This window comes from Cyanistes caeruleus, chromosome Z (assembly GCF_971803275.1).
Source record: "Cyanistes caeruleus chromosome Z, bCyaCae1.hap1.1, whole genome shotgun sequence".
NCBI lineage: Eukaryota > Metazoa > Chordata > Aves > Passeriformes > Paridae > Cyanistes > Cyanistes caeruleus.
Genome location: NC_141732.1, coordinates 34,949,679 through 34,973,431, shown reverse-complemented (window position 1 = coordinate 34,973,431; position 23,753 = coordinate 34,949,679). Strand labels below are relative to the sequence as shown.

At 41.4% G+C, this 23,753-nt stretch overlaps 1 long non-coding RNA gene across 1 annotated transcript; it reads right to left on the bottom strand.

The window, feature by feature from the left end:
• Positions 1–861: 861 nt before the first annotated feature.
• Positions 862–4,696, bottom strand: LOC111941716 (uncharacterized). The gene is made up of 2 exons (XR_002870224.2): positions 4,608–4,696; positions 862–993 (listed from the first exon to the last, which is right to left on the bottom strand). It is a non-coding gene; the product is annotated as an uncharacterized LOC111941716 (long non-coding RNA).
• Positions 4,697–23,753: the final 19,057 nt, after the last annotated feature.

Below are 23,753 nucleotides of genomic sequence, written 5' to 3'. Positions count from 1 at the left end.
TTTAGGCATAAATCCTCGGGCTTTTCCCAAATGCTTCTCACTTGCTTCTTATTGGGCCCAAGCCTAAATGGAAAAACAGGCACTAAGACTAACCTAGTCCTGTTATAAAGCTCTCTCCATGACAAAGAGATGCTTTTGGTGTTTCTAATATTTATTATCTATCACCAGAGCACAACATTTATGCGTAGCACCCCAGCCAAAGATACAGTTACAACCATCTCTAAAAGGATCCTGCAGTCCTACTTTAGTTCTCTCCCCTAGCTTTAGACCTACGAACACACAGTTTCAGCCCTCACACCTGTGTCCTTGTATGCTCCTATGGAGTCAAAGCAAAAGAGGAAAATAGATGTTAAACCATCAATGCTCAGAGGTTAATTTGAATTCAGATGTAAGCAATGACATTTTAGGCTGAAAAAAAATAATCCATGGGCTTTTCCTAAATACATCAGATCATTTTCCAGCTTAAGAAAATTGCATTAACTCTTTGTGCAAGGCATAGAAGACTGCTAACATGAGCAGTTGTGGATTCAGTTGCTAAAACCAAGGTACAAATATAAGAAGATATGTTGGCAAGTATGAAGTTTAGTGCAAGTCTGTATGGAATTTATGGACAAATCTCCTGCAACACAAAACCCTTTTACAAATTTAAGCTGGACTCACACTGTTCTTCGTATTTTAAAACAGACTTTTCCAAAGCATTTTCTTAAACTATAGTTTGTATTTAATCTTGAAATGTGTCTCTTTATTCCTGAAAAAAAAAAAAAAAACTTTAAATAGATGCCATGGGCAATTCAATCTGAAATTTTAGTTCCTATTTTATTTATCAAAAAAGAAAAATGTTTTGGAAATGTGAAACACTTGCCTGGATTTGTCTCACCCAGCAATTCTGTTTCCATTTCCTCATCATTTTACTCAGCTGGAGCTTTCAATTTTCTTCTGTGGAGATAAAAGATCACCCTGCTTCCTGCAGCTACCTGTATTGACTACTGTTTGCTAGCAGGCAGAAAAACAGAAGGGCAGTCAGAAAAATAGGTTCCCCCTCATCAATCTAACCCCACAAGGCTAGCAAATCCTTTACTTCCAGAAAGGAATTAAGTGTTTCTAACAATTGCATAAATAACAGAAAGCTGCAAGATAAGAGCCACATCCTCTGCACTAGTCTTGCAGGGATAGTTCAGCAGGAAGTGGATATTCCCTCCATTATTTCCAGCAAGAAAAGGGCGGTCATTAATAGAGCTCAGTACAGATATGGAGCAAACCCCAGCTCACCCCTCAAACCCCAAGGCTTTCATGTTGATCATGGCAGTCCTTATGCTTTCTGAAACCCCAAGGGATAATGGGTTTTTTGAGTTGGTAAAGGAGAAGAATCTGCCTCCAAGCATTGGGTTGTGGATGCAATAAATGAGTTAAATGTACAGTAAGGGGATTTCCTAGAAGAATAGCTGTGAAAACAAAGTCACATATTTGTCTTAAGAAAAGAACTATCCGAAGGAGGGGTAAACATTTGCCTTTTTGTACCTCTCTTCCCCTGTCTAGGTTTTTATCTTACACAAACAAGTAGTAGCTACACAAAACAGTTTGTGAATAATGTTTATAAAGCACAACTGTGTTGCGATAGGGGAGGCAGAAATGCCAAGATGCCAGTTCATGCCAGTAAGCATCACAGGTGCAGGCCTCTGCTTCTGGTGGTGCACAGCATGACCAGCATCTGCTTATGAAAACTGCAGCTCTTCACCAGGTCACCTCAGAATGACATGTGGCATCAGCTAGTGGCATCAGAGAATCAAAGCAGGATTTGAACTGACTGGATTGTCTCCATGTTCCCATCCCCTGTCTGTGTTTCAGTGGAAGAGTCTGACATAAAGGCACAACTAGTAAGTGACTAACAGGGTTTGAAGCAGTAGAAATATCCAGTAAGAAAGGTTTCCTTCTGTGTTAAACTTCCTTACCTGCCTTTAAAAAGGGGTGATTGACTACCTTCAGTGCAGATACCAGGAGTATGAAATACTACTAATCTTTCCATGACTGATTTTCTTTATTCTCACAGCTGTTTTGCCATTATGGAAAAGATAATGAGATTCTTTAAGAGAGGCTTTAGGAACACATAGCATTAAAAAGAGTAAGAATTTGTTCTTGTGTCAATGGAAAACAGGATAAAAGAACACTTCTTGTAGCATATTACTTTGCATGTATTGAGTTGGGTTTACACAAAATAAAACCCTCTTGAAATGTTGCTTTAATTTCTTGAAATTATATTTTTCCAAGTGGTTATAAAGAGAAACATAGCATTATATAAACCTGTATGAAATGTAGTTTCAAAAATCCCTCCCACCAAAGAGTCAATTGCTCTAAACTGTTCTCATCTTCTATAAAGAGCTAATTCTTTTGCAGTGTTTTTTGTCTATATATCTCAAAGATCATCTATAAGCATGTGACCCTGCTCTCAGCCAGGTGACACTTGTCAGCTCATTCAGTGTAGTGCAATAACTTCACTGCAGAGTGACAGCTGCAGGAGTTTACTAAACTGTCCATGTAAAGAGCAGTAAGTGCTTTATCATCCGCTCTCCTGATTGAGGCATCCTCAGGACCTCTCCCTGGTAAGAAGTAATTCATCAAGATCTAGGCTATCAATAGAAAAAACACAGTACAAACATCTGGGACCCATCCAAATGTATCTTAACTAGATGTTTTGTACAGCAGAGGTCTCTCCCCATGAAATATGCCACAAGAGTTTACATGTTCTCTGCACAAAAATTCTTCTTCTTTAGGCAATTCTTCCTGCTAATTACTTCCAGCAATTATGTAAATACATAGGGACACAGATATAAAAAGAATCACATGTGATGTCAGTTTCCCATATATTTAGAGTTTCACTTTGCATCTAAAGGAAGGAGAGGTAAACAAGCAGTCCAACAAAACAACACCAAGGGATCATCGAGTAAAATATACCAAATAAAATGAATGCAGCACAACACAGTTGAGGCAGCTATGTTTGAAAATACAAGACATCCAAATGGAAAACATTAGCTATTTAAATTCTCTTTAACTACCTTTCCTTCTGTTTTTCTCTTAAATCAAGTCATGGTTTGGAGCTTTAACAAAAAAAGGGTTTAATCAGCCTGTTTCTGATGTAGAGAGTAGGTTGAAGTAATGATAGCAGACTGGAAAGATGTCTTCTGTTGCCTAGCATTGTTGTGCCGAATATAGACACCATGTGTTACATTCCAGCCCGAGTGATCCCAAAGCATCTTCTTCCATAAAGTCCCTTTTGCTTTGGGAAGGTAACACCTAAACACACAGTCAACTGAGAGAGAATAGAATTTCAGTTCCATTGAATATAGTGAATAACTGCCTACCTAAATCATTCTTCTCTGAAAGAAGTCTGTTGAGGAAAGGAGGTGTACACGGTGTTGGAAAGTAAAAAAAAAAAAATAATTTCTAAAGCATTCTTGTTTTTCAAAAGAAAAAAACCCTTCATTTATTTTTAAAAGCCAAAAACAAAATGTCACTTCATTTTTCTCTCAAATATAAAATAAATAACAGCTTGGTAATAAGCTCTCAGAGGATGAAAACATTTGCGCTGAAATGTTTACTAGCATAGGGAGTGAAATTTTCGTTTAACTGATAATGTAGGAACAGTATGCTCCTGGAAAGTTCAAAGAACATAACAGTCAAGCAAGAGGTGGTAGATTGTTTCTGAACTCATGAAGAAGCATTCACACATATGAACAAGCTTGGAAAGATACTGGAGGCTGTCTGTCCCTCAGTAACTGCTCCCTGATTTTGAATAACTCCATGTCCATACTCACGCTACCATCAGTCTGCATGCAATCTTCAAAGAATAAAATGCTTTTGTTATTCAAAATAGAGTGCAATAAATCATGAAACAGCATTATTTTTTCTTTAATGGTTCACAAGACAGATTGCCAGTTATTGACCCATAGCAGGTTTTTAGTTGTCTTCGATATTTTTCACTGCAAAAGGTATTTTAGGGTATTTATTTCAAAACTGACATCTGTGTCTTTCCTTGGATTATATCTAATTGACAAAGCCCAGATACTGAGCATGATTGTGGGGAGAAATAATTTAAAATAATTGGAAAAGGCTTGGCTAGGCTTAATACAATACTTGTAAACATTTGCAAAATTTACAGAGATGCATATTTTTGATGGAACAAAGTTCAGATGAACTCCCTGGTAACTTCTTGGGTGGAAGAGAAGAGGGAAAGAAGGCAAAACCGAAACTGAGATCCTCTTATAAATGAAAACACATTAAAACAACAAAAAAGCTTTTTTGTTTTAAAAATGCTTACAAAATCCTCATTTGATGCACAAATCCAAATTCAGAATCCTCCCAAGCTATTCCAAAATGAAGCTAATTCTTCCACCCCCATCTGATCTACGAGTCAATCACAGCAACAGGAAACTTTACACGTTTTATAGCTACCTTGTAACACAGACATCTCTCTGGCTTATTACACTTGAAATTAAGGGTGAAATTTGTGTCTCTAAAAAAAAAAATTTAAGTTTCAGTTTCCAGGAAGCATAAATTGATAAAAGCTTTCAAGACAATCCATTGATTTTTCCCATTAAATAGCTAATCCTTACCTTCTACCTCTGTCATATGAAGCAGAACAGCATAGTCAAAATATCCCAAACATGCTCACATCCTTTCCATGGGTGGCTTTTGATGCAACAATACAGATAGGTACAGAACAAATGCAGCCCTTCTACTCCACACTTCTCCAAGTGCAGCCACAGAGATCAGAGGATTTACTATTGCTTTGTTAAGAACTAATCATATCCTCTTACCAGTGAAGAAGGCAAGAGCTGATAAGGATCCTGCATCACAGGAAGCCCCTCCTTGAGTTGGGTGCATGGGGTACTTTGGTTACCACAAGGCTGCAGCACAGTTCCTGTGCTTCTATCTGACTGTACAGGGCATTAGCCTGGGCTCCAGGAGGCCTCAGGCCACTTCTGTCCTGCTGGTGACCTCACAGGAGTCCCTTACTCTGTGCTGCTATTTTGCCACAGTGACACAAACAATAAAGGAGTCCCGTTTTTGCAATTTTAATTTAGATTTAGAGGCACTGTTAGGAGCAGAGGGATTATTCTCATTCATGTAACAGGCTTGGCTTCTGAAGTGGTAAACAACCTTCACAGCCAAGGTATTTCCTACTCTCTCCTGGTTCTCCTTCTAGTGTGTTTTAATCTGTAACTGTAAAAAATGGGGAATAAGTCTACAAGAGATTATTTTTTATGTTGAATCATAATTATTACAAGAAAAGTTAGGTAAATGACGCAAAAACACTTCTTGCTAGCAAGATGAAACTTGAAAATTCTAGTTCTGTAGTTAAAAGACGGAACTTATTTCAGGATGAGGTAAGAATTAGTGGGATCTAGAGAATTAATAGGGCACACACTTCTGATCTCTCACTCATGCAGATACCTTCAGGGAAGCTGGGACCTGGCATTTCCTGAGACCATGAAAGCACATTGTTCTTCTTGCTGTGACAGCAAAGCACTGTTCACAGGCTTTTTTTGATCTGGAAGCAGGGGAGAATAAAACACAATCCAGCCTCTAAGCCTCCGGAATCACTTTTTTTAAAGGTGTAGGACCCAACAAGTTGCCGATGATAAAAGCTGAATACCAGTGACATGTTCCTCTGGTCAGGCTGCAAGTCTGGGTTTTTGGGTATCGAGTTTGGCTGATATCAACTTTTGGTGCTGGCTATTCTCAGACCAGTAGTTTAACCAACCATCACCCTATGCAGCAATCTCCATCAGAAGGCAATAAGACAGAAGACATGGTACTGATCTGTTCACATTTCACTTTTAACTGTTGGATTTCCTTACTGTAGGATTCACTTCTGCTGTTTGTATTATTCAAATAGATATGACTGATTACTTTGGCAGACCTACCAGGGGAACATATTATTGCAGTTTTCTTTCACTGTTTTGTATTAGAACCCTCCATGTTCTACAATGAAAGGTTTGAGGGCTACAACTCCACACCATCAGCTTCCTCAAACAAAACAGGAAAACAAGTGAAGTAGGAGAGAAAGTAATTTCCCACAATTGTGCTCAAGGTATGGACTGCAGCTCAGACCCTTCCAGCCTCATCTGACCTTGCCAGACCACTTGCATTCTCCCACAGGAAAACAGACTGAGCAGAAAGCTAAAGATCTAATCTTTATAGGAACATAACTGAGAAAGAAAACAACACCTACTGCCATCAGTGGGAGCTTCTCCAACTACTTCAGCAAGCTCTGAAAAGGGTTAGGCCAAGAGGACAAGCAGTAGAAACTGAGGCACAGAAAGTCCCACCAAAATATGAGAAAGACAGAATAAGGAAGAACTTCTTTACTGTGCAGGTGACTGTGTAGTGTTTGCCCAGAGAGATTGAGGAGTCTACCTCACCGGAGATATTCAAGGACTGTCTATGAAATCCTGTGCCAGCTGCTCTAGGGTGATGCTCCTTACGCAGGGAGGTTGGACCAGATGACACCCTGTGGTTCCTTCCACCTTGACCCATTCTGTAGTTCTGTAAACTCAAAGTGAAAGGTCTGCTGTATTCCCTCTGGCACCAGGGAAGAAGCACACAATCTGCTTCTTCCTAAACCCTCATTTTCTGCACTACATGGGCTTACTATGTTTACACTTTGCTGTCTCAGAAATGTCAAGCTCGTCAAGCATTTGTAAAGCCTCATCACCTGGATGTGTGTGATTACATGGGAAACTCAGCTCACCCAGTTTCTAGACAGCACAACAGCAGGCACAAAATACAACTCAGAAGCCAGACAGCCTCACACTACTAATATTGACATCTACATTGCTTGGACTTCATCTCCAAGGTCTTTTCCAACCCAGTAGATTCTGTGTTTCTGTGATTGAAACTTAAAACACTGAATTTGAATCCTGTCATTAAACACACGTCAGTGTCTGTGTGAGGGTCTGAAAGGCACCACTGGGCCTGTCTGATGTTGCCTGGCCCCCCAGGACTCCTCCTGGGGAGGATGAGCCCATGAGTGCTGATGGAGTTGTTGCTCCTGGGAACAACTGTCAGGACCCAGCCCTAAAGCTCCTGAGGGTGTTCAGCTCCCAGCACACCCAGACAGTCTGCACAGTTAGGCAGGATGACTCTCTCCTTGCTCTACCCATCTGGCACTTGTGACACCTGAATTCTGTGCTGACTCAGCTCCTGGGCAACCTGTGAAATGCCCCTGCATGAACATGGAGTAAAACAGCCTGGCTGCCCAGTCTCCTCTCCAAAATGTTCCAAGTTTTCTCTCAGAAAATGACAGGCATTAATTATTACCAGCTCTCTCTCCTCTGGAGCACACAGGACAAGCTGCTCTTGTCTTGCAATCGTGAGTCACCCCTTTGGATGGTGGCGAAGGGAAGACAGGGATGATGACGTAATCCCTAACTCTTTCGGGTTCCCCATCTGCCAAGGAGGAAAAAGCAGATTGTACTGCCAGGCAAAGCTTAGAGCTTACATTTGTTCAGGAAGGTACCATGAGGGCAATGGGCACAGATCTGTGGCCGAGCAGCCAAGAAGGTAGAAGACGGATGAGCATTGGGAGAGCAGACCTAGATCTAGAGATCTAGAGCTCTCCCATGCAGTACTGGAGATACAAGATCAAGCTCTGCCTGATTGGGGTAAGGCACTCAAATATCATCCCAACTCTCCTTTCTCACCAGTTTCTTCAGTTGTGGAAAGGACAAAAATAAACCAGGGGCACATTCTCCCCTAAAAAAATCCTTTCAGGGCGCAGCTTGTCTTCCAGACACAGAGAAGAAAAACGGTAATTGTAAAAAGATGAGCCTTTACCATTTTTATAAGCTGTGTTTAAAGGTCCAAGTCCCTTGAACATCCTACTCCCATTACTGGCAGCTAAAGGCCAGTATCTGTCTAGTATATCATGCTGTTCCCAGCATGTTTTTCTAGATACGCACTTTTTTAGACCCATGAGATGAGAAGACAGCCTGTCCAAGGAATTCAGGGATTTCTTTGAAGTTCTCACCATTCCTGGTCCTGGTCCTGGTCCTGGCCCTAACTTAACTAACTTATCTTTGGCTAGGAACATGATAGCGAAATCAGAAAGAGAACAAAAGAAATCACTCTTCCAATCAACCTGGATCTCTCTTCCAAAATAATAAATCTGTACTTGCAACAGAACCTTCAGAGTTTACACATTCAATAGCTAACTGAAGTAAATAATTATTTGAACTTTTCAAAGTAATTTATTTAAATAGTCTATCTATTTAAAGAACCCATCTGTTCTTTAAATTATCTACAACCATTTGTCATTAAAAAAAAATTGAACATATTTGGCTTTAATCTTTGTTTGGGATTTAATCAACCCTCCCAACCTTGCCAAGAATATTTTAAATAAAACTTCTTTTTGTAAAACAGAGATTTTAATGAAGTATTACTATCTGTCTGTATAATCCTTTTAATAATCAGAGACAGGATTCCGTGTCACAACTTCAGAAAAGCTGGACAAAAATTGGTCTAAATTACTCTTCAAAGCAGCCCCGAAATATCTTCAGAATCTGCTAAGCATGTCTGAGTTCATTTCAGGAAGATGCCAAGGTATTCTATGCAGTAAAAAGAGGAGTGAAACCGACAGATCGACATAAAAGTTGGAGAAAAAATTGCCCTTGAGTGCTGTCTTCATCCCAAGCCGTGACCCTCAACATCACTAACCAGGGTAATAGGCCATCCGTTGGAAACCTTTTCCCCCCACATTTCAGTGCCAGCCATGGGAAGAAGACAGTCCTCCCCTGGGAGACACTACAGGATCACGGGGAACACAGTGGTACCTAATTTTGTACTTTTGCCTCATTTCCCAGGCAAAATATCCCAGAGCTTTACTGGCTAGGTGGTCAGCTCTTTCCACACCTTGTCACCAGGCAACACTCTGAAGTGCTTTTTTCTGCTGTCTTTCACGTGGGGATCTCCAGTACCATCACTTCCGTCCAGACTAGGGAACGCATTATCCTACACTGCTTGCTCTGTCCTGCCAACCTGTTCTCCAGTGCTGGCACTTCCACTTACCTTTCTTTCTACCTGACTCTGCTCATGTTGAAAGAGACTCTCGGATCCAAATGCTGTTACACATCCACAAGTCCAAGTGGTGGATCTGCATTTAAGACTCAGAAGATATTTTACTATGGTACACAGTGCTCTTAAACCTTCCCAAACTTTGTAAATGCTGGTATCAGCAGTTTTAGTCTCATTCTTATCCCTTTGTATTGCTCTAGCTTTTATTACAACTGGCTTGAGGAGCTGAAGTGACTCCCCTCTCCTTTTGTGTGTTTGGAAAAATCCTGGCAGTGTATTTTATGAGATCAGTTAGCCAAAGAAGGTTGTGTGAACCTCTCAGTAAATGGGTCACCTACAGGTATTGAGTTTTCTGCATACTTCTAGAGTGTTTAAACTGTTGTTTCTGATTGTTGCTGCCCTTCTGCTACTATTGCACTTCCCCAGCCATATTGAACCAGCAGTTCTCTGTTGCACAGCAAGTCAGCCTCTCAGTGGAGTTCCAAAACTGGGAGGTCTAGGTACATTTTAGAACATTGGGTAGTAGTTACACAGTTCTGCCAAAAAGCCATGCTTCAGACCTGCTGGGACACCATTACCTAAATGTATTATTCAGTGTACAGTGCATAGTGGCAATACTATACCATAAAATGCCAATCTTCAGACACTTTAGGTGTCTTTAAGTCACTCATATGGGCCAGGAGACCAGACAAAGAGCTAAAGGCAACAGTCATCTTTCTAGATCTTTGAGGACACATGTCCCTCTTAAGCATCACTAGATGCCTGTTTTGAAGGGACAGAACCCTATACAAATAGACTCAAAGCCTTGTTTCTTCAATGAGATGTAATTCAAGTCCCAGTCTTGAGTGCTAGAATCAAAATTAGCCAAGAATGCTCTACTGTGGTCATTCCTTGTCCGCCTCATCTAGACAATATGAAATCCTGTGTTGTCCAGTTTCTGTTATTAATCCACGAGAACCCCCATGGGACCCCCTCTTGAATAAATTTTCCTGGTATCCCTGTTGTCTGCTTTGCACCCACTTTGGTGTGGCAGTAGCTGCAGTAGCTCGCAGTTCCTGAATATTCTCTGCTGATCCACCAAGCCTTCTTGGTACTTGGTTATTCAAGTTCTATTAAAATACCATCATACTTTATGCCACTTGACTTGCCTCATTTTTTTCTGATATATTTTCAGTCTGTTTTTCATCCCCTTTATTTTCTTCATTGTCAAGCCAAGTGTGCCCTTTGACCACACTGGTTACAGGCATCTCAAATAATCCCTGTATTTTCTATTCTGCATATCTCAAGCACCATTGTTCAGAAAGGCTGTGCTTGAATGAACTGAACAATTCCACTGTCTCTGTGTCCTGTTCTCCACAGTAGCAAAAAAGCAGGTGACTGTGCAACAATAGAAGAATAGATCAGGCCCTATAGGTTACTGTCCTTCAGTACTTCTCCAGTTTCCAACAGTTTATAGGCCAGACAAATCATAAACTACAGCCAATGACTACCTAATGACTTTACAAAGACTTGTCTTCCTTGAGCTGCCCAGTATCCTTCTTGAAACCACATACATTTCCAGCATTTCTGACATCCTACAGAATGGATGTCCACTCCAAACTGCAAACTAAATGGAAAACCATCTGCTTCATTTGTATAAGAGCTGCCCGTGAATACTTCCATATCATTACCCTGGATTCTGCAGTAGAAAACACAGCAAGAAGTCAACTCCTATTCATCTTCTGTAGGCAACCATTTATTCCTTCCCCTAGTTTCATCTAGTATTTCAAGAAAATCTTAGTACAATTTTCATTTAGCTTGGGTCATAGAAGTTTCTTTGGTTTTACTCTTTTCCCCCATTTCTTGTCATTATCTGTGAAGTACACTTGAAGCAGAATACATAGAATCAGAGAAGAAATGTAAAGTTAATGCCATGGAACAGTTGTCAAAACCTAAAGGATGCTAACTCACAGATATGATCTCCAGCATTAAGTACTACATATGCAAAGAGGAGCAGAAAATAATAGAAATTTTATTTCTGCAGAACTGTTCCAGTGTGTGGGTGGACAGTCTGAATTCTGATTTCTGATTCTCTGAAATCTCAATCCCCTGTAACCAAGGCCACATGTCGTCTCTAGACGCTATCAAAATTGGGGCCAAACCTCCTTGACTGCTGGAAATGGGCATGACTGAAGCATGGTGTGCCTGCATCCTGAAGTTTCTTGTGAAGCACTAGCAAAGATGAGTGGTTTTCTGCCTGCCACACAACACACAGTGTTAGTGAAACAAAAAAAAATAAAGTTTTTGAGAAATTTCCTAAAATAGGCAGGAGGCATCAGGCTTTGAAAGCCAAGCACCTTCAGCTCCGCAACAATTTGCCTCAAAAGGGCTTGTTTAACGTGAGGCAGTCAGAATACTTGAACTACTTTCCCATGGTCTTTCCCTACATACACACTGGGTTTCATGAGAAAAGTGAAAGGCTGTGGTGGTCACTCTCTAAACTTTTGAACTCATGTATAAGATAAAAGTTCCCACCGAGATACCAGACTAGTAATTTTAATATACTGCTTAGGAGGTTACTGAAATGACATTTCCCCTGAAAAGACACTGTTACATCCTCATTACAACCTTGTTCTTCAAGTTATTAATAGTTACCATAGGCAGAGCATGTAGTTATGGAAAACCTTTCAGAGCTTAGGAAATAATGTCACTTTTATTCAGTAATAAAATTAATAGAATTATAAAATTAGACTTGTGCATAATTCAGGTTATTCCTAATATAACTTGGTCATTTTTAGCCACCTGTAAAAAGGGAGGCTGCAGCTTAATTGGAAAACTTTCTCCTTTTATTTTTTTTTTTTCTGTATGTATGCAAACGTGCTCTACTAAACAGAGATTAAACCCACTTTTAGTCATGGGAAAATGCAAAAGTATGAAACTACTACTTGCTTTAGGTTTGATGTCACACTAGAAAATTCCCTTCTCAGGGCCATAAGGAAGAGAATGGAAGAAAACAATTCTTCAGTTGGAGAAAAAACTGCCCAGACCTTCCGAGAACAGAGATACTTATTATTAAGTGGGAAAGGCAGTGCAAGAAATGGTACCCAGAGAAAGGAGTTTTGAGAGAGGAAAAGAAGCCCAGGAAATGGTATGTGTAATCCAAAACAAGCACTGACTGCTCAGAGTAATGCTCAGCAGCTCAAGAGGTGTTTCCCTGTTACTTTCAGGGGTGTTGGTGGAAGAAGACCTGCACAAGCACAAAGTTTTTATCACTGTAGCACTCATGTGAGTGAGTCAGCACTTAAGGTGTTCTACTTAGATAGAACTGATCTGGAGGCCATCAAGGTAATAGAGAAATTGATGTGACTCCTTTTGTCTCTCTGATTTGGAGAAACAGATTCAGATATACAGAAGGAAAAATGCTCACCTGATGCATTCTTGCAAAGCCATAGTGATGATTTGAGCTAGCAGGTGTATTGAGGAAGCCACATGAACCTAGTAGCTGCTAATATGCTGAGATTTTGTTTGAAGCTGTCAAAGTGCTCACAAAACCTGGCATCTTTACAGACTGAATAAACAAACGATGTTTATGTTTTATGCACCCCTTTCTTCACAGGACCAAGCAATTACTGCTCCTTTAAAAAAGGAAATTTTCTAAAGTGCATAGATCCCAAGCAGTTCCCACACTGACAGAAGCTTGTGTTAAGAGGTAGAAATTGAGCCACCCTTTCTTCCCTATTGCAATTTCCTAATCTTTTCAGAAAAATTCAACCCCCTAAAAGAGACACTTGAGGTCTCTAAAAGAGACCTAAGGTACACTTATGAGGCAGATGTCCTGATTCCTTAGGCAGACAAGGATAGCTGTCTGTCTCAACTTATTTCAGCCATGGGCAAACCCAGTGCATAAAATTTCTACAGGTTTCTTGAAAATTAGTAGCTTTTTAGGGAGCTGAAAATTAGAGCTCCCATTGCTATAAAACCAGAGGCATAATTCTAGTAATTTGTTGTTCTGTGAGTAAGCCCATCATCCTGTGTGGGTTTGCCAGCCAGACAGGACAACAGAAGCTTCCACTATCCCTGCTGGACAGAAAAGATCATTTTTGCTCTCAGTCAAAACAATAAATCACGCTGGCACAGAAGGCTAGATGTCTCTCATGTTAAAGACCTAGAAGGGAAGGAAAGATATACGGCTAATTGGAAAATGACAGTCAGGAACCTGAATGCACTGATAGATTCTGCAATCTCTTGGTATCCAGTGGTTTGGCTGCCTGTGTGAAAATCCAGCTCTGCTGTGATACAGGCTTTTTACTTGGGCCTGCTGTGTAGAAGCTGGATGAAAAGGGCTGTGACAAGCCCCATGTGGTATTTCCAGCTACACAGCCTTCACCCCTTTGCTTGGGAGCTACACTGATCCTTCCCTAAGCTGCTCAGTAGGTATGCTTATGCCCATAAATATAACCATTTATCTGGCTAGCCCTGACCATGTATCTGGCTAGACTTGAGACCTACCTAGTCACTGTGCATCTGTCTGCCCATCAATGGACTCTTGCTGGACTCTGGATACTGAGTCCTTCTTCAGGGTGGTCCCTGTCAGGGAGATGCCTGCCTGTGCTGTGCTCACCCTTAACTCCTGGATTTACTTCCCTTGTGAAACCATCCCCACCTCTTGCTGCTCTTTTGACAACAGAGCAAGAGGCATTGTGAAAATTTCCCCTTTTCACCTCATTTATAGTTTCATTTCGCCAGTGAATAGAAAGGTCTTTTGAAAGGTGGAAATATGGCGCATATCCTCCTCAGGTCAGTCTCTCTGGTTTTCTCAACATTTCCCTGAAGCATACAAGTCTTTTTGTGTTTACACAGTAGAAAATTTATTTGCTAAAAAAAAACCAAACATAAATGTCCATAGAAATACAGAATAAAATGGGGAAAACAACATTGTTTTCATGAGGTTTACAGCTGAAATCACAAATTGGCTGTTAGTGGGGTTCATTGCTAAAGGATTCTGCGAGTATAAAAAGCTGGCATATATTTAAAGAGAGAATAGTTAGGTATTTGCGTGAGACTAAGTGGAAAAGTTTCATTATGTTCATGGATTTTCCTGAACAAAAAATAGCAGGAAGATGAGAATTCTCAATGAAAAAATCAGATATTTGCTCAGCTTTGTACATGTTTAGAAACAGGCTGCTCAGCTAGGGGGAAACTTCATCTGAGGTAGCAGTGATACACCTATGTTCCCATATTATTATACTTAGATTTGCAGCTGAGAAATTGAATTGGTCTGCAGAGAGGAGGCACATCTAGTAAAACCGAATCAATTGCAGTCAAAAAAAAAGAACAAAACAAAACAATTTTTTGTGCTAAATCGGTATTGCAGTGGAAAAATTCTGATCATTTTTAACAGCTTGAACAGCAGACAGCAAGCACAGCTTAGCAGCTGTGATCAAAATGCTTGTCTTTCAGCTTCCCCCTGAGGATAAAAAAGTATGTAAATAAGACCAAATTATTAGTCATGGCTAAATTACATAAACTGTTTTAAGAGTACCCCATTGTCCCTTCTAGGAAGACAGTAATTCCTGTTAAACTGAAAAACCTGTAAAAGTAGTAGGAGCAGAGTGGAAGGCAGAATATCACTCTATCACCAGTTGTTCTCATCAGGGGCAAACTGAATTGGCCATTGCTGTCCTAATATAAGCCTGAGACTCCTAAATCACTGCTCCCTGCTGTCTGTGCATTTAATAAACACCTGCAATTAAAAGCAATATGGAGATTCAAAAGAATAATAATATAGTCTTCAACTGTCATGTTTTCACAACTGAGTTTCATTTCTAATGTATCCCACTCACAAAAGCTCATGTAAAAACACAGTGGTCACATAATTATTTGTGGTATTTCCACAGAGGTTCATCATAATTCTCCTTAGCAGCAGGTGGAGCATTATGGCAGGTCACCCACCAGGAATTCCTGAGTGGGTGCTGATCCTGGAGGAGGAACCAGCTCCCAGCTGAGGGACTGGAACTAGCAGACAGTTTGCAGAGCATTCACTCAAGTCTCCCAGCAGCAGGAACAGTTCCTCAGCACTGAGTTCAGCTCTGCTGTGTTAAGCAACATTTCTCTTTCTGGCCCTGCTTCAAGGTCACTTGAAAGTCAAGCTGGGAAACAGATCCCATGGTGGCACCTCCTGCTCTGACTTGTCCCTGTCCCCAAGATCTGCTCCACCTTACTGAGTCCAAACAACACTAGAAAGAATACAGCACCCAGCCTTGATTTAACTTGCTGTGTGATTTCAGTTGCCATGAAACACCATGAGGCATATTTCCCTTGGAGAAAGCAGACAAAAAAACAAGATTAAGTGTTTTGAGACAGGTAGCAAGACTAAAAAGCACGGTTTGAAGGTATAAGAGTTTAATACCTCTTATCGTCTTGGATTCCCCTAGGGGCTCTGTCTGCTGTGATAGCACAAAAACACCCTCAAAAAATAAGTATGGGAGTAAACAAAATCACTGTAGCAACTTTTATGTCAATGAAGGAAGAAGAGGAAAATTGTCCACAGGAAAGTGGTCCCAAGCTGAATCAGTTATCAGGTAATAGCTAACACTTGCTGATTATTGCATAAAAGTGTATAGAGATCCTCTCTGCTATAGGAATGACACTGTGTCATGGAGAACAACTTTCTAATGGATGGCTCTTGTTTAGCTACCATGCAGACATATTTGCACACAGAGGACAAAGGAGCAGAGCAGAAATTTCCATAGGAAAACCAACTGTACTCACTTGCACTCACTAGCTGAAGGATTTCACTTTCCAAATTTACCTTTGTAGAAAGCAGCATGGGTATATGTGTGAGTGTGCTTGTGTGTGTTTTTGTGTGTGCACCAATACACACCTAACTGAAAAGATGCAAGAGCACAAGATTTGGTAGGTGGCAGCACAGATGCTCAGCTGACTTACAAGCAGGCATGCCTGAAATAAGTTTTCAGAGGAAAGCTCTTTCTTCTACATGCCTCGCTGTGCCAACCCCTTTTGGAAAGAACTGTTTGTCTTTTTGGTCATTTGAGATTATCTCAAATGGTTAGAGCATGGTGCTAACAATGCCAAGGTTGTGGGTTAGCACCCCATATGGGCCATTCACTTAAGAATTGGACTCGATGATCCTGGTGGATCCCTTCCAAATCAAGATATTAGTGAGATATAACATTATTTTCTTACAAGAAAACTATTTTATAAAAATATTTTAGTATCATTATTACCTTTATTAGGTAAAAGCTATTCTCATGAGAACTACCTCTACAACATGCAGTGGTCCTTTGGATCAATAAATCCCCCCTTTGCCTCAGACACAGTTCACCTTTCTCAAAGGTTTGATGATTTATGGATTATGTTAGCAATCTGTTCAGCTGGTAGTTTCCTGACAGGCTCAGACCTCTGTCACAGCATCTCAGACTGACAGTGCCACAATTAAATTACAACATTATATTTCTTGCTCTAATCAAGCCTACCTGCCCAATATTATATCAAGTCACATCGCTGTATCTTTTCTTTATTAGAAATATCCTCATTTTTAGCTTCCATAGAGACATAAAAGTTATTCAGTTGTTCTGCTTTAAAACTCCTGAAAACATCTTGATTTCTAATCTCAGATGAAGGCAAACACATTTTCTAGGGTTGTTTTCTCTTCATAGAAAATTAAAATCTAAGATATTCTTGGTGACTTTTCTTTCTTTCTTTCTTTCTTTCTTTCTTTCTTTCTTTCTTTCTTTCTTTCTTTCTTTCTTTCTTTCTTTCTTTCTTTCTTTCTTTCTTTCTTTCTTTCTTTCTTTCTTTCTTTCTTTCTTTCTTTCTTTCTTTCTTTCTTTCTTTCTTTCTTTCTTTCTTTCTTTCTTTCTTTCTTTCTTTCTTTCTTTCTTTCTTTCTTTCTTTCCCCTCCCCCCTCCCCTCCCCCTCCCCTTTCCCCTCCCCCCTTCCCCTCCCCCTTTCCCCCTCTCCTAACCCTCACCCCCTTTTTCCCTTTCCATTGGCAATAAATCGTTGATACAATCTTGGTTTTTTTGACTTCATTTCAACTTAGAACATCTGTTTTTAAAGGAACTCCTCACACTCCCCACAGTGGAACAATTCCTTCCTTCTGCACTTCCTTCCACACTTCCTTCTGCACTTCCTTTCTTTTTTCTTGGAAAGGGCTGAAGCTATCAGTGAGATAGCGCTACCTGACACTGAGACTGACCCATATTGATCCAGTTTTCCGCTGACCTCACCTGCCACCCATCTTTTCCCTCTGTTAGCCATGCACTACAGGTCCCAACACAGTGCATAAATATAGCAGTGGCCCCTGCAGCATTGTCAGGCAATGACACATGAAAGCATCTTCCTGTCTAGAATATGCTCCAATCTTCTTTCTAATGGGACCTGGGAATCTAAACAGGAGCTAAGCTCCTACATATAGGCCTCAGTGTTCATAGGACCTTTTCTCACTGGCTGTGTTCTCTCTTCAAACAGTGGCCTGGAGAAACCTGTGCTTTGCTAAACAAAAGCAGAAACTATACAACTAAGGAATCTGATTCCAGAGACCAAGGAATTGTCTTGTCTGCTCCTGCAACTGGCCTTGACTACAGCATTCATGGAAGTCTTTCTGTAAAGTCTTATAGCACATTCTCCTTTTTTTTAAGGATGAAACTATTTTCTTGTGATCATGACTGAAACACAGAAACACAAGCCCTAAATGATTCAGAGTAGGAAGAAAATACAAACAAAACAAAACAGAACAGAACTAAAACCAAAATACCCTAACACATAAATAAAAACAGCAAACACACACACATACACACACTCACAGAAACAGAAAGGACTAATTCTGTGTGCTGCAACTGCACCATGGTAGATCTTTACTAGACTTAGGGAAGTATTTTCTAGTGGCAAATAACAGTGAGAGTCAAACACTGCCTGCCTGGTAAAGGATGATTCCCATTAGAAAAGGTAGATAGAGAACATTAAACAAACAAGCTGTCAGCACTGCTTTAAAAAGAATCAATTCTGTCTTGAAAAGCTACAGGCTAAATCAGCTCCTGTCTGAACTCATAGACCAAGTATCAGTCATCCCATCCACATGTCTTTTGACATCATAAGGTAGGCCAGGAGCTGTATTTCACACTGGGATGGCTGCCTGATGAGATCTTAGTGTTTGTAAGCACGTCCTGTGTACACACACGCAGGAGCTAAGTGTTTTCACAGCAGAACAGCCCAGACAATAAAGCCCGGATGCAGCCTCATCTTGTAGTACTGTGGGACTACAGCTTGATTTGCGTGGCCAGCATCAAGCCAGACACTCTCAGGCTTCCCTCCACAGTGCTTGCCTTACTTCTGGGGCCTCCTGTGTGGAACTCAGGGGGCAGAGCACATGGTTGTGGTATCTCCACTGTCAGCCTCATACTCTGTCTGCTATCCTCCCATGCCTGTAGCACTCCTCTTCACAACATCCTCTGCCTCCATTTCCCAAGGATTCTGCTGACATACCAAATATGGTTTTCTCTAAACTATATAATTATGGTAATGATTAAAGCACACAAAGCTAAGAAAAATTGAAAAAAATAGCATCTGGCAAATCAGAAAAATGCCTGTTACAACTGAATTCACTGAAATAAACTGTAGGCAGACTTTTTTAAGGTGAAGTGAAGTAAGCCTGACTGTAACTTACTACCAAAGGCTAGTAGCAATGTCAATACCAGATTATAGGACTAGGCAGTAAAAGAGTACAACATAATACCTCAATACACCTCTTTGATCAGAAGGTCATGTGTCCTGAATCTCATATGATGGCCTGAAATGGATAGCTGCAGAACAGTTCAAAACCAAAGCGAATAAGAAGCCAGCCTTTCCCAGAATATTCTTTCAGTCTCCTAAAATGTATGTGCCTGCAACAAAATCTACATGTTATTTCCAGCAATAAAATCTACATGTCCTTAGGCTGCTGGCATGAACATTAGGCTTTCTCTTTCAGTGGAGGAAAGATGATAGCTAAGGAGCAATCTCAAATCTGGTATTTATATTTCTTTCAGGAGTGGAAAATAATAATAGCTGTGTCACTTTCCTGTGTCAGGGAGGTCCTCAAAAGAGGACCTTTTTGGAGTTCTTCTGCCACTTTTTTCTTCGCTGTTACATATATATATATACCTAGACAATGCCAGGAGCAGCACACAGGCTCTTTGCTGGATTTAACCCATGTGCAGTGTGAGGACAGAGTGCTCCCAACAGGCAGCAACAGCTCAGCAGAGAAGAAGAAATAGCCAGGGCCTATATTTCACTGTTAATCTGCAGATGTTTGCAGACAGAATAACCAAAGTCTTTGAAGATCCCAAGCTGCTGAAGTCCCAATCTCCTCCTCTTTTTTCAAAGCACATTCAGTGTTTCAAAATTTGCTTTCAGAAGGAATCTCAAATCATGAATGACCTGAATGTCTCTCATTTTGTATCTTTGTTCTCAGGCAACAAATGATGTCCTGGGAGGAACACAACTCTTAGTTCTTATAAAAGCAGCTTGATACAGTCCATGAATGAGGTGGTTTATATCCAAAGGAATTTCACATATCAACCCAAGAATCAAAAATCACAACCATAGCAGGATGTTAATTCCCTCAATATAAAAGTACAATAAGATGTGGTGGTTGTCATGGTGACTTTCCATCACACTGGGCACTTGCAGCAACTTGAGAATAATGATTCAAAAGTTGAAATGTAAGGTGCTATTTCTGAGGAAGATATTCTTAAAAAACCCTTTTCTTTCTGTTAAATAAATTCCTTTTTTTCAGATTGTCTGTTCTGATTTACTATTGTGGCTTAAAAATAATAGAATGAATGTACTTGAATGCCAATCCCTTTTTTTTATAAAGAAGAAAATCCCTTCTTTATGCTTCCTGCCAACAGATGAGATGTCTCTCTCCTGATGAGAGTCTATGAGTTTTCACAAAGTTTGCCCTGTCAAACAATTTTAGGGGCCTCTTGTATTTCTTGCACACAACATAAAAATGTATTGCATAGTTCAGTTGAAGAATACTAAAGCAACAAATAATAGTTCCTTTTGAAAGAATTGTCAAGATTTTTTGAGTTGGCAAAGTAAGAGGGACCCTGGGGAAGAACTACTCTTTCCATTCAGAGAAAATACAGGGATTCATGTACAGTGGTATTAGGAATCAATTGTACCAGTTTCAACCCTGCTATAAGGGTGACCTTAGGACTAATCCAGATTTCTGTAATGATGCATCTCTTCGAAAAATTCACAAAGTTGTTAGATGCTCTCTAAACAATTTCACTGAAGATATGTGTCATTCTGTGTTACCAGAATTCTCCAAGGTGTGGCTTTGTTTCCTGACTAGCCACTGAAGGATGACCAAACTAATGTTGCAGGAGAGGCTTCTGCCAAATGCAAGTTTGCACAGCCATGGCCATAACAGCTGCATATTTGTCTGACATTTGCTGTGGGTGAGGTGCTATCAGAAACACAAATACAGCATAGAAATCTCTCACTGCATATAGGATTTAGGATCACTATTTGCAAGCTGTTGCAGAACATATTCAGTGCAGGTAGCTCAGGCTGCAGCTGAAGTGGGAGCTGCATGTTGAGCTCTGGATGGGAGTCTGAGGCAAGAGGTCAGGAATTGCCAACCCTAGGCACAGCAAAGGGCACAGGGCCCTGTGGCACCAGCCAGGAAACCAGACACTGAGACACTGCATGAGCCAAGGACTCAGTAGTAAGATGGCAGACTTACACACAGACAGACTGTGAGGTACAAAATCTCAGCTTTCCTTTGTTCGGGTCCCTCCTTGGAGGCACCAGTTCAAGCTGTGATTCTGTTGCTGCACAAGGATTAAATTCAGGATCTGAAGGTCTGAGACTCAGCTGTGGGAACCATGGTGTCAGTCCTGTAAGGAAACCGTGTCCAGCTGTATGAGTGTGGGGGGTGTAAGGAGTCAAATAAGGCACCTATCATGTCACCGGAGCCACCTATTGCAAAAGCGCCTCAGTTCCATCTCAGGTGGAGAAAGCACGATTGCCAGAATGGTCCACGGATGGTCAGATAGGGAAGTTTCTTAAAAAAAAAACAGTGGTAATCTGACACTCTATGTCCCAACAGTTCTGTATAAAAAGGTAACTTCTCCTGTGGTATGGCGCAATGAATGGGAAAAGGAGAGCCTCGCCTTGTGCTGTTTCACTCAGTACTGGGTGGCCAGGGCAGACATGAAAGGAAAGATGAGGCTGAGTCCTCTACAGGGCTGTTATTCTGTTCCTGAAGACAACTTCAATACCCATGTCCTTCCCCAAAAGGGATGAACTCAAGGACTTACAACAGGTTGTCAGCATGTGTGGGAGCAGCTGTTTCCCAAAATATCCCCAAACTGAAACATTCACGCTTAAGTTGCCTTGGCACTTGACTTGTCAAGATGCAATCATCCAGGGAGATTATTCAGGCTCCTCACAGGAAGCAGGGAATAAACCTATCCTGTTGCAAAGGGAAAGCTAAGGGAATCACCCTCCCACAAACAAGTATCTCGCAGCAGCAACAGAGTCAGATGGAAGGAAATGAGGTCACCCCACAGATTCCATACTGTTTTGAGCTCTGGCTCAGAGCACTGACTGTTTTGCCAGTAGCAAAGTCACAAACTGGTGTCAGGATTACACTTACCTGGGGAGTGATTTATCAGGTCCAGCACTTTGCTCTGGCTAGTGCCTGGAGAAATAAGTAGCAGTGGGGTCACAAGCCTGCCAGGTGCCAGCCTCAGACAGAGGTCACAAGACCACCACTGTGGAAAAAAGCTTCCAATTCAGTAGGAATTGTACAGTGACCAGTATTACAGAATTACAGAATCACAGAATCACAGAGTCACCAAGGTTGGAAGAGACCTTCAAGATTATCTATCCAATCATCAACATAGCACTAACATAATCATCCCAAGCCATATTCAGATATATTCAGATGCCAGAAGCGCCACATCCAGATGCCACTTGAACACTTACTGAGAAATCAGAACCACCACCTCCCTGGGCAATCTATTCCAACACCTTTTCCATGAAAAAAATTCTAGCATCTACTCTGAACCTCCTCTGGTGCAACTTAAGACCATTTCCTCTTGCTCTCTCACTTGAGACCTTGCAGAAGAGACTGACACCCTTGCCGCAACCTCTTTTCATATCGATGTAGACAGAAGTAAAGTCCCCCCCTCAGCTTTCTCCAGGCTCCCTCAGGTCCCTCAGCTGCTCCTCATATTGTCTAGGTTCTTTACCATCTTTGTTGTCCTTCTCTGCACATGCTCCAGCACCTCAATGTCCTTCCCAAAGCTAAGGGCCCAGAACCAGACACAGAACTTGAGGTATGGCCTCACCAATGCTGAGTATGGAGGGACAACCAGTGCCCTGCTCCTGCTGGCCACACTATTGCTGATACAGGCCAGGAGGCCATTGGCCCTCTTGGCCCCCTAGGCACACTGCTGGCTCATGCTCAGGACCTGGCAATTCACGTTGTTGAACCTCACACCTTTGGCCTTGGCGCAAAGATTCAGTCTCTGCAGAGATCTGTCCAGATCCCTCTGCACAGCCTTCCTGCCCTCCAGCAGAACAACACTCACACACAACTTTGCAGGTGTCACCTGCAAACTGACTGAGGGGGCACTCGATCCCCTGTTCCAGATCATCAGTAAAGATATTAAACAGAGCTGGCCCAAATGCTGAGCCTTGGGGAACACCAGTAGTGACCAGCCCCTGGCAGGATTTAGTTCCATTCACCACCACTCTCTGGGCCTGGACTTCCAGACAGTGCTTCACCTAGAGAAGAGTGCACCCATCCAAGCCATGAAAAGACAGTTTCTCCAGGAGCATGCTGGGGGAGACAGTACCAAAAGCTCTACTGAACTGCACACAGGGAGCATCCCTCATCCTCATCAAAGTGGGTCACTCTGTCATAGAAAGAGACCAGGTTCATCAAGCAGGACCTGCCTTTCCTAAATCCCATGGGCCCATTTCTCAAACTTGTCCAGATCCCTCTAGGTGGCATTCTATAGTTCAGGATTCCCAGCCACATCACTCTGCTTGGTGCCACCTGCAAATTTGCTGGGGAGGCAGTCAGTTCCTCTGTCTATGCCATTAGTTCATTTGTTCTATGCCATCAGTGAAGATATTAAATAATGTTGGGATGGGATGGATCCCTGAGGGGACCACTTGTCACTGATGTCAGTGGGGACTCTGACCACTGCAGTCTGGATGTGACTGTACAACCACTTTCTTATCCAATACTCCACTCATCAAAACCATTTCTCTCCAATGTACAGACAAAGATGTTGTAAGAGGCCGTGTAAAAGGCTTTATGGAAATCTTGATAAATTACATCAACAGCCCTTCTCTTGTCCACCAGTGGAGTCACTCCATCATAGAAGGTCAGGAAGAACTTGCTCTTGGTAAAGCCATGCTTAAATCACCTCCCTTTCCTCCATGTGCCTCAGCACAGCTTCCAGGAGGATCTGTTCCATGATCTCAGGCACAGAGGGGAGGCTGACCTGTCAGCAGTTCCAAGGCTCCTCTTTGCTACCCTTTTTTAAGATGCGTACAGTGTTCCCCTTTTTCCAGTCACCTGGGACTTCACCTGACCAGTACCGAGCTCTGGTCTGGTTCCCGAGATCATCATTCTTACTCCTCTTGTCAAAAGACTCTAGCTCTACAATCTTGTA